The 10381-nt window shown below is 35.5% G+C and overlaps 1 long non-coding RNA gene across 1 annotated transcript; it reads right to left on the bottom strand.

Annotated features, from left to right (window-relative positions):
• Positions 1-2569: 2569 nt before the first annotated feature.
• Positions 2570-4908, bottom strand: LOC122144973. The gene is made up of 3 exons (XR_006160004.1): positions 4899-4908; positions 3844-3962; positions 2570-2673 (listed from the first exon to the last, which is right to left on the bottom strand). It is a non-coding gene; the product is annotated as an uncharacterized LOC122144973 (long non-coding RNA).
• Between the last annotated feature and the right edge of the window lie 5473 nt (positions 4909-10381).

The raw sequence follows: 10381 nt of genomic DNA, 5'->3' as shown, positions 1-10381 counted from the left end.
AACACTGCTTTTTATTTTGCGTGTCAGTCTAGTTTGAGATTGCGATGCCGTTTTTTCTTTGCGCTTCATTTTTCTGTGTGTCTCGCTTTGTGGCACTGTTTTTATTTTGCGTGTCAGTCTAGTTTGAGATTGCGATGCCGTTTTTTCTTTGCGCTTCATTTGATTCGATCGTGAGCATGGTTGAAACAAGAGAAGCCGAATTCCGAATTCCTAAAGGCAACAGGATGCTGTAAATCAACTCCTAGCACCACAGTCTGAAGCTAGATAACCAACCAGCTCTTTCACAGAACAGCTTTCAACATTAACACCATTAGAACAATTATTGACAATTTCAATTCGAAGAAGAGATTGTCTAATTTGGGGCAAGTAATCGAAGAGATGGACAGTCTGACCCTCACATGTAAAGCCAAGAGAGTAAACAAGGTCATTGGATTGACTTCCCCCCACCTAGCAGAACCAGACTGAAATTCCTAAGGAGACCTGTTAACCTCTCTGGTCTTCACAGGACATATCCTTACTCCCCAGAATGGTACAGTGAATGCCTTCCAATGCATATATGCACAAAAATGAACTCAAAAAAAAGACTTCTAAATGGATATCAGTCCATTGCTTAACTCCCATATCATACATGTAACCTACACATTTGATTATAATGTTTCTAATCACTTATTGTGTATGTCTTTTTAAATAACTCTTGAATAGCTTAAGGGATCATATTCATGTTTAGAATGTGTGTGTTCGAATCTTCTTGCTTGAAACGTTTCTGACCATCAGTTATTTGTCAAATGTATCATATTCTTGTTATAGGAATCATGTCCAAATTATACCCTGCAAGAGCGGGAAAATTCGGACCACGTGCTTGATAAGATAACATATGATTTATGAATGGGTGGGACAAACAATGCAACACCCTGAGAAAAGAAATATCTAATTAGTCAAGACAACATTTGAGGTGTGGCCAAAATGCCAGTTTAAATACTCAGGACACCATCAAATTCTGCTTTTAGCCTGCTTTTTAGCTGCTGCTTTTAGTCATGCTTTGTCATCACTTTTAGCATTCTTCGAGCGCCGTTCCAGCATGCTTCAGCCTGCACGTCTGCTGCTACTTAGCCACAATGAGAAGAAACACCACCTAGTCTCGTCAAACTTTACTTCTGTTCTTTTACTTTAGTTTCTTTTCTTTTCCGTTTGAGAGTTCGTGTTCTGAGTTAAGTTGTGTAATGCCGTGTCTCCGAGTCTGACCTCGAGTGCCCGTCTGAAACTACAACCAGCCCACAACTCTGCATCGTCAGCCAACGCCCAACCACGGGCTTCCCAAGACGTCACTTCAACGTAGTGTCAACATTAAGTAGTGTGTTTCGGGCATATTCCATTAGGATTTATTGGTTTGTATAGATTTTTTTTTTTGATTATTGGTGATTCTGGCTCTCTCTCGGGCACATGCGCGGTTTAAAACACCAAATAGTTATTCTATGTCAAGAACAAAAGAGTCTCTCTCTTGCTCCACCCATGCACGATAATATTGTGTACCGTCGATCTAATCTGATTTGAAAAAATTACCATATCGCTCAAAACTACAATATGTTATGTTTGTTGTTGTTGTTTTGTTTTTAATGACCCGCCCCAACACGCCCCGCAAATAAAGTTACAATTTCTTTACCCGCCCCAACCCGACCCGCGGGTAACCCGCGCATCACTACGCCCACGCGCTATAGATATATAAACATCCATGTGAAGCGTGCGGCGCTTAAACATTATTAATATCATGTTTTTAAATATGATGGTTTCATTCTAAACATGGTGATTATCTCCAAGAAGGACACCCAACATAATATGGTATTTAGCATCTGAATATCATGTCAACAAATGGAAAAGTCAGAAGTCTATAATTTATCATGTTAATCACGCTACAGCAGGGGCGCTTTTTACCCCAAATACCCTACATTTACATATTCTTTTTTCATTTAAAAAGCGTTGCTTTAATTATCAATCAAAAATCATAAAGAAGACCTTTGTCTCAAAATATATGCATTGATTTTAGCTATTCTCATTTGCTACTTAAATCAACAACATTTAAAAAAATATATATATATATAGTGTGATGGCTCGTAAAAGAGGAGGAGGAAAATGCAGGCAATCAGAAGAAGTTTATTGATAATAGAGTCCAGTATGTGGGCAATGGTGAGAGAAGGTCTACGGTGGCGTGAGAAGTGCTGATGGTGAAGTCGGTGGTGAATGTGAAGGCGGTCGATGGATGAAACCAGGAACAGACCGGAACACTCACACGAAGACGACAACACGAACACAATCCAGAACACGAACACGGGAGACGGTAATCCAACTGGGAAGCTGAGACATGAATGAGGATCTGACAACAGACAGAGAGATGAGTGAGTTTATGTAGCTGAGTGGAGATGAGGATCAGCTGGAGCGAGACAATCAACACACAGGTGACAACAATCAACCAAACGAGCACATGGAGACTACGTGAGTACAAAAACAACACACAAAACATGACACGGAGGAACCAATGGATTTCCTACCGTGACACATAGCTGAAATTAACAAAAACCTTTACATTACTTTTTTTTTAATTATTGTTATTAATTAATGCATTATAGAAATACAGGAACTATGAACTGTGTTTGTGGCTTCATTGTAGCTGTCTTAGACCTGCAAAAGAGAAGGCTTGACATTACACTTTTTTTAAAACTATTGTTATTCATTAATGCATTTGAGATTATCCATACATATATTTATATGGCAATCTCAAAAAAGTTGCAAAAACTTAGTTGTTGACAAAACATCATCATGTTTAAATTTGTCCAACACTTTGGGGGCACTTTGAGCAGATTCAAATTCTTGACAGATGTGTTTTGTCCATTACACATTTTATGTTCATGAGAAATGTATGGAAATGTAAAGCCGATGTTCCTACAGTAACAGACCAAAGTGAAACACTCTTGAACATTTTAAAACAAATACACTTTAGAATAAGGTTCCATTAGTAAATGTTAGTTATTCCATGGTCTGTCTGAATACTGGATTCCTCTTGGAATTCTTGGAATACAGGTTCCAAGTCAGTTTGATCACTGTTCCATACTTATGCGCTGCTTTAATAGATGAATATATATTTTTGCTGTTTTTTTGAAGTAATTAATTGTTTGTAGAGAGAGACACGCAGGCAGTCTTTATATCTTCTTCTTGTTATTTCTTCTTTTCTCATGTCATTAATTATTGTCCGCTGTGTTGAATATCTCAATGGTTTAGGTGTAGTTCAGTGTTGTTTGGTTGTTATGAGTGAGTGAATAAATGTGACCCTGGATCACAAAAGCAGTCTTAAGTCGCTGGGGTTTATTTGTAGAAATAGACAACAAAACATTGTATGGGTCAAAATTATCGATTTTTCTTTCATGCCAAAAATCATTACGATTTTAAGTAAGATCATGTTCCATGAATATATATTTGTAAATTTCCTACCATAAATGTATCAAAACTTAATTTTTGATTAATTAAATGCTTTGCTTTGGACTTTAAATTTTTTTTTGCAATATTTAGATTTTTTTGCTCCCTCAGATTCCAGATTTTCAAATAGTTGTATCTCAGACAAATATTGTCCTCCTAACAAACCATACATCAATGGAAAATTATTTATTAATATTATTGATATAAAAATCTAAATAAAAATAAAAAAATTACCCATATAACTGGTTTTGTGGTCCAGGGTCACAAATTGGCTTGAATAATTACATTGTCTACTTTTTATGGTACATAGTCTATTCACTTCAAATCATATAAGAGGTTGTAGTAATTACATTCAGATATGGATATGTAAATACTTACCACTGACAGTTTTATCTGGTTTGTCACTGATCTTCTCAGCCAGGTATTTCCTTACACTTAGGAGGCGCTTATTTCCTCTAAGGTGTGGCCTCTTTTCTTCAGCTTCTGAGACAGACACTCTTGTTTCAAACACAAACACACACACACACACACACACACACACATAAACAAAAATTGAAATTCAAGAACTGATGGACTAATCTCAGACTTTAAATCTGACCACTCTAGTGGAAATTAAGTAGCATGTGTGACCTGTGCTGGCAAAATAAGTCACAATGAGCAAAAATTATTATTTTTTTTTTTTATTCTCATTAATAGTCCTTCAAAATGATGTATAATTTGTTGAAATCTGACAAAAAATTACTGAGCTACACCCGTTTGACGTTGAAAGAGTTGGTGAAGTCAATTTTTTGAGAAAATCAGGTTAAAGTTTTCTAAAGGTTCCAAAGAAAAATCACAGAGCAACATTGCATCTTTTTCCTGCAGTTTCTTTTCTTAATAATAATTCACTTTTTATTTTACATCTGAACAAAAGCATTCAAGTAAGAAAAACAAATAATCAAATATAAAAATCCCTTTATTTTGTGGTTCATTACAAATAAAGTAATTATTAAAACTATAAAAGCAGTTCAATAAAGAGCAGTGAGTGACTGTCATTCTGTGTATATTTATCAGGATATATATATAATTGTAATTTGAATGTCGGATTGAAATGAACACTGTTATTAGAGTAGTTAATTGTTAGTATAAGTGCAGCTAATAATAATAATAAAAAAATAATTAGCATGTTTTTGTGTTTTGCTTTGGTACTGAAATTGGTACCGAGTACAATGGATTTTCACTGGTATTGGAAAAGAATACTGACATTTTGGTACCGTGACAACACTAATAGTTAGTAAAACTGAAGGACCTTGATTAATGTGTTCAAGTGCACTGCAGGTTGGAGCAAAACTCTGCATGTAGTTGCCCTTCCTGACAGCCGTTGAGATCTCCTGTAATATATCTGAACGTGACACTTCAAAGAGGCAGGATTACTTCTAGATTGGATGACTTACAACACTGGTGGCCAGTCCTGGTCTGGAGGACCAATGTTCTGCAGAGTCTCTGCTGATCCTTGATCAGCTGCCCAGGTCTGCTTAACTGGGGTTGGAGCTAAACTCTGAAAAAAGAGAAGACAACCAATATTATGATGTTAAAAAGTTTGTTAATAAGTAAAAAGAAATATGCACAACGTCTGAAAATGCACAGAGATGAGAATAAAGCTATGTGTTTAATGAGAACTTTCAAACCACTGAAAAATAAGAAGGAATATTAAGTCACAGATGCATTTTTATTTATTCTTATTAATATTTGTTTAAATATGTTACAGTTACCTTGTGGTTTATCGATGAAATAGAAAAGATCTATCAGTGATGAATGGCATCATACATGCATCATATGTAATGATAAGAGGTCTAACACTGTGTCTACACTGGACGGCACAACAAAATACAACAGAGCCTATTATAATCAGTAATGCTCTCTACACTGGATGTGGCACGGCACGACACAACAAATCAGATGGTAAACTGATGCCTCTTTCTATTTATGATGTACTGACAAAGTTCAAATGATTTTTAACAGTCACTTTGGTGCGTCCAGTATAGACACGGTGTGAGAGTGTGTAGCTTGGAGGTTAGAGAATGGGAATCTACTTCATTGTGCATTGCATTCTGGATCAACAATACAAATCACCAAAGGAAAAAAATACTATTTACATTTATATTTTTAAGAGCTTCTTGCACTTTATTAGAATGGACTAATATTTGAAGGATTATGTGACACTGGAGACTGGAGTAATGATGCTGGAAATTCAGCTTTGATCACTTTTTAAAACATACTGAAATAGAAAATAGTTATTTAAAAAATTGTAAATTTCACAATATTACTATTTTACTGTATTTTAATCAAATAAATGCAGCAGTGGTGAGCATAAAATATTTATTTTTACAAATCTGACCCTTACATTTTTGAATGGTAGTGTATGTTTGAGGAATTGCTTACTTTTCATGGTTCATAATGTCTAAAAATGTTCTTCGACAGGAGATATGACTCTAGAGCACAGCCATCAGTATGGAAGAACCTAGGAACATAAGCCATACTGTCACAGAGACAACAATATTTATTATACAATGACAGGTTTATTATAAATAAACTATAGCAGAGGTGAAATGCAGAAAAGAAAAATAATAATTTACAGAATATATACAATAAAAAAAGACTTAAACATTTTAGTTTTACTAATTTAGTAATGCTCCTACAGCGTGGACATCAAAATAACTAACAAGCAAACAAACACAGACACACACACATATATATATATGTCTGTGTGTGTGTGTGTGTGTGTGCACACACACACACACATTATCTCCTTTAGGGTGTTTTTAAATATGTGTGTTTTCATGTTTTATGGAGGTTTTTTTTTCAGAAATGTTAAAATCAGGAACTTCTCCTGTGTCATAGAGGTTTTTCTATGAAAGATCAAAACCTGAAGGTTTCAGCCCATTGTAAGTGATGTAACGTTATCCGGTATACGTTACGTTAACTGTACAGTGCATACTTTTAGGTTAAATTAATTAGCTTACTTTCATTCATCCGTTGATATATATATAGAGAGAGAGAGAGAGAGAGCTCAACTACACATAAGATGACATTAAAAGCCCAAACTTAATAAATAAGAGCTCAAGTCTATCGTTACCTCTTGTAGTCAGCCTTACAGTGGAGATGCTAACGGACTTTTTCTGACGACACTAAACCATTTCTATAAAGTAAATATTAAACGGAAGCGTATCATTTACATTAAATAAAGTGTCAGAAACACTTTAATGTACTATTTTTGTAATTATATAGATGAAACTTAGTGAAAACCGCCTTGAGAGTCAGCGTTCAGCTGCTTGACGGTTGGGCGGCCGCCTCGTTTCCATGGTGACGTCCTCCGCTCCAGTTCAGCGCGCGCGCGCCCATTACAGCACGTAGAAGTCACGCAGAATTTCACTGTTATTTCAACATTTATTTTTGGCCTAAATTTGGACCAAATCAGATGGACCAAACAAAACCTAATATTAAACATAGATTTTGGGGCTATATTTGAACCAAATCAGACAGACAAAACAAAGACAATTGCGGATTTTAGGGCAAAATTTGGACCAAATCCGACGAACCAAGCAAGACCAACTTTCAACGTCAATTTTTGACGTAAAAGAAGGCCATGACGGGCCGAGTTGATTTAGCAAAAAAAAAAAAAAGAAAAAGATGTCCGATTGACGTCTGGTGCTGGGTTGGTACCAGCATAATTTTCCAAAGGTGTTCTATTGGTCCTTAACGGTATCCAATAGACAATACATGCCACCAATAAAAGAAATCAAAATACAAATAGACCAATAGAGACCATTGCAGTGTCCATTAAAACCAACAGAATTCCCATTAGAACCATTAAAACCATTACATATTCTGTAATGGTTTCTATTGTTTGTGTGTTCATTTATTTATTTATTTATTTTTTTCAGCAGTAGCCTACCCACTAAGAACATTACAGTTTTCCAAAGAAACCACTTAATTTATTGGAGTCATAATGGTTTTCTATTGGTGTCCAGTAGATACCACCAGAAGTTTCCAAAGTTCTATTGGTCCTTAATGGTATCCAATAGACAATACATGCCACCAATAGAAGAAAGCAAATTACCAATAGAGACCAACAGAGACCATTACAGTGTCCATTAAAACCATTAGAATTCCCATTAGAACCATTAAAACCATTATATATTCTGTAATGGGTTTCTATTGTTTTTTTTCAGCAGGGATGTCTTAGATTTATCTAATAAAGCCTTATTCATATTGAAAAGAGAAGTATCTTGTGTTTGGTGCTCACAAGTTAATGTCTTAAACCTGCCGATCTTGTTACTGTGCTAATTAATAGTGTTTTCACTATACTTTGGATATTAATATCCAGCGCAGATTTGATGTTAAACAGCTCGTTCAATGAATCGCTGGCCGTTTCAGTGATCAGCCGTGAAACAGTGATTCTGTTCAAATTCCCTTTAAAATCTTAAATGATTCCCTTTGAGCTAAATTGACCTGTTTCCCTTACATGATCAAATTCCCTTTAAAATCTTAAATGATTCCCTTTGAGCTAAATTGACCTGTTTCCCTTACATAAATATGTCTGTATGTGCATGTGTATTAACAGTGTTTGTGTTAAAAAGGTCTACGACTCAAGTTTCATATCGATCTCGACTTCGTTTTTCTTTTACATAACTCCTGGCATAAATTAAGAAATGAATGTCATTGTAAGATAAACAAAAATGAAGCTCGGGTCTTTTTGGTTTAGTTTTTTAATGAATAAACAAACCCGCGTGACCATAGCAACCCGAGATTATCAGAGATTGATAAAATATTTTTTTATCCATCCCACAGTCCATTGATCATGTCTTTTTATGTAACATATGAGCATATAAAGCTATTATTATTTTTATCATTATATATGATATGTCCAAGTGGATAATTTTATCACAACAAAGGTCTAAGCAAAAAAAACAACCATATTTGTGCAAGCACCTTATTACGACCTATATTTACGTTTTAAAAGTAAGCGGCCTCTAGCGGGCGTAAAAATAATGACAGTATCGCGTTGCCGTCTGTCGTCATGAAATGACGTATAACGTCATTACCAATCAAAACGCACGTTTATTTAAATGCAATGTGTGGACTTTTTACACCGATCTCACAGTAATTCGTACATATTTTCCTTGGTGACTTATTCGTTCGAATGACCACACCTAGCCCCACCCCCTAAACCTAACCCTCACAGAAATCATGCTAAATTATGATTTATTGAGAATATACATTTTATGTGCACGTCCATTCTCTGGGATCGAACCCATGATTGCATATCAAGGTATAACGCAATAATCTACCAACTGAGCTACACGAGATGCAAATCACAGCGCAAATAAAAGAGAACAAAACATTAATATGAAAACGACCTTTTGCCGATAGGGGCGCAATTGTAGTATACGCTCTGATGGGTCGTATTTCTGGGATTTGGACAAACGACCTATACGAGCGTATTAGTTGGAGGACAGGTTGATTTTATGTGATTTGGACAAAAGAGATGTGATGTGGTTTTGGATTTGGGATTTGGATTTCCTCAGAAAAAAGAATGAAGCACTTTATTCAGCAGAGATCATAAACATGAGTAAGTCTCTTTTTATTTATTTATATACTTGTACTAGTTTTCACATAACGTGTAAACATTTTACTAGTTAGACTTTTTCCAAAGACTTTTTCCAAACTATAATTCCTGACTAAATGTATAATCAAGTGAAATATTATGAAGTTTCAATAACCAATATACACTACTATACCATTCAAAAGCTTGATGTAAATAATATAAATGTAACACATAAATGTAACTGTAACAAATGTAACAATCATTGCTGTTCTTTCAATTTATCCCCCCTATAAAAAACCCTTAAAAAAATATTCTCAGCTCTTTTCAACATTAATAATAATAATAATAATAATGATGATGATGATAATAATAACAATAAATGTTTTTTTTGTAGAAAATAAGATTGTTAAAAGGATTTTCTGAAGGATTGTGTGACTGGAGTAATGATGCAAAAAATTCAGTTTGAAAGTCAGCTTTGATTTTCCCCAATAAACTGTTTAACTGCACTCACAAGTGAATATTAAATTATGTTGTGGGATAATTAAATATATTCTAAATAAACTACAAACATAAAATTATATACATTTATTTTGTCCTCACATTCTTTCTTGTAACTCATCCCTCTCAGTGACACAGCTGGCTGAATGGCTCATTATGCAGCTCATTATGCAGGCCTTTGTCTTCTCAGGTGTGAATTCATGATAGTTGACGCCTACTCGCATATGACTTTTACCAACAAAAAGTGTCTTAGAAAATTTAAATCAATATATTGTTTTCTGTAAGTGAGTAAACAAGATGATTTTCACATCATTTAGAAAAAAAAAATTCTAGTCTACAAGCTCCAGTTCTCAAAATTCCTTTGTTGTAAAGTGTAACGTACGTAACCCTCGTTCCCTGATGGAGGGAACGGAGACGTTATGTCGAACGACATATGGGGTCTCACTTGGGAGGCCAATCATCTCTGAGTTTAAGAGAAAACGCCAATGAAAATTGGCTAGTGCATTTAACATACCTGAGCCACTCCCTGTGCCTATGGGTATAAAAAGGCGACATGTGCATCCACTCATTCAGGTTTTACGCTGAGGAGCTGAGAACGTGTCCCGGCAACAGCGAATGGTTCAAGGTTGTGGCATGGGGACATAACGTCTCCGTTCCCTCCATCAGGGAACGATGGTTACGTATGTAACCAAGGCGTTCCCTATCTGTCGGTCACTACGAGTTATGTTGAATGACATATGGGGTCCTATGAAATACGCCACAACCTGAACACCGTCACAACCCTGTGGCGCTGCAATTGTCGACAAGCCGCAGCGTGTCACAAAAGCTACG

This window comes from Cyprinus carpio, unplaced genomic scaffold (assembly GCF_018340385.1).
Source record: "Cyprinus carpio isolate SPL01 unplaced genomic scaffold, ASM1834038v1 S000006811, whole genome shotgun sequence".
NCBI classification, from domain to species: Eukaryota; Metazoa; Chordata; class Actinopteri; order Cypriniformes; family Cyprinidae; genus Cyprinus; species Cyprinus carpio.
This window is presented reverse-complemented; position numbering and strand designations above follow the sequence as displayed.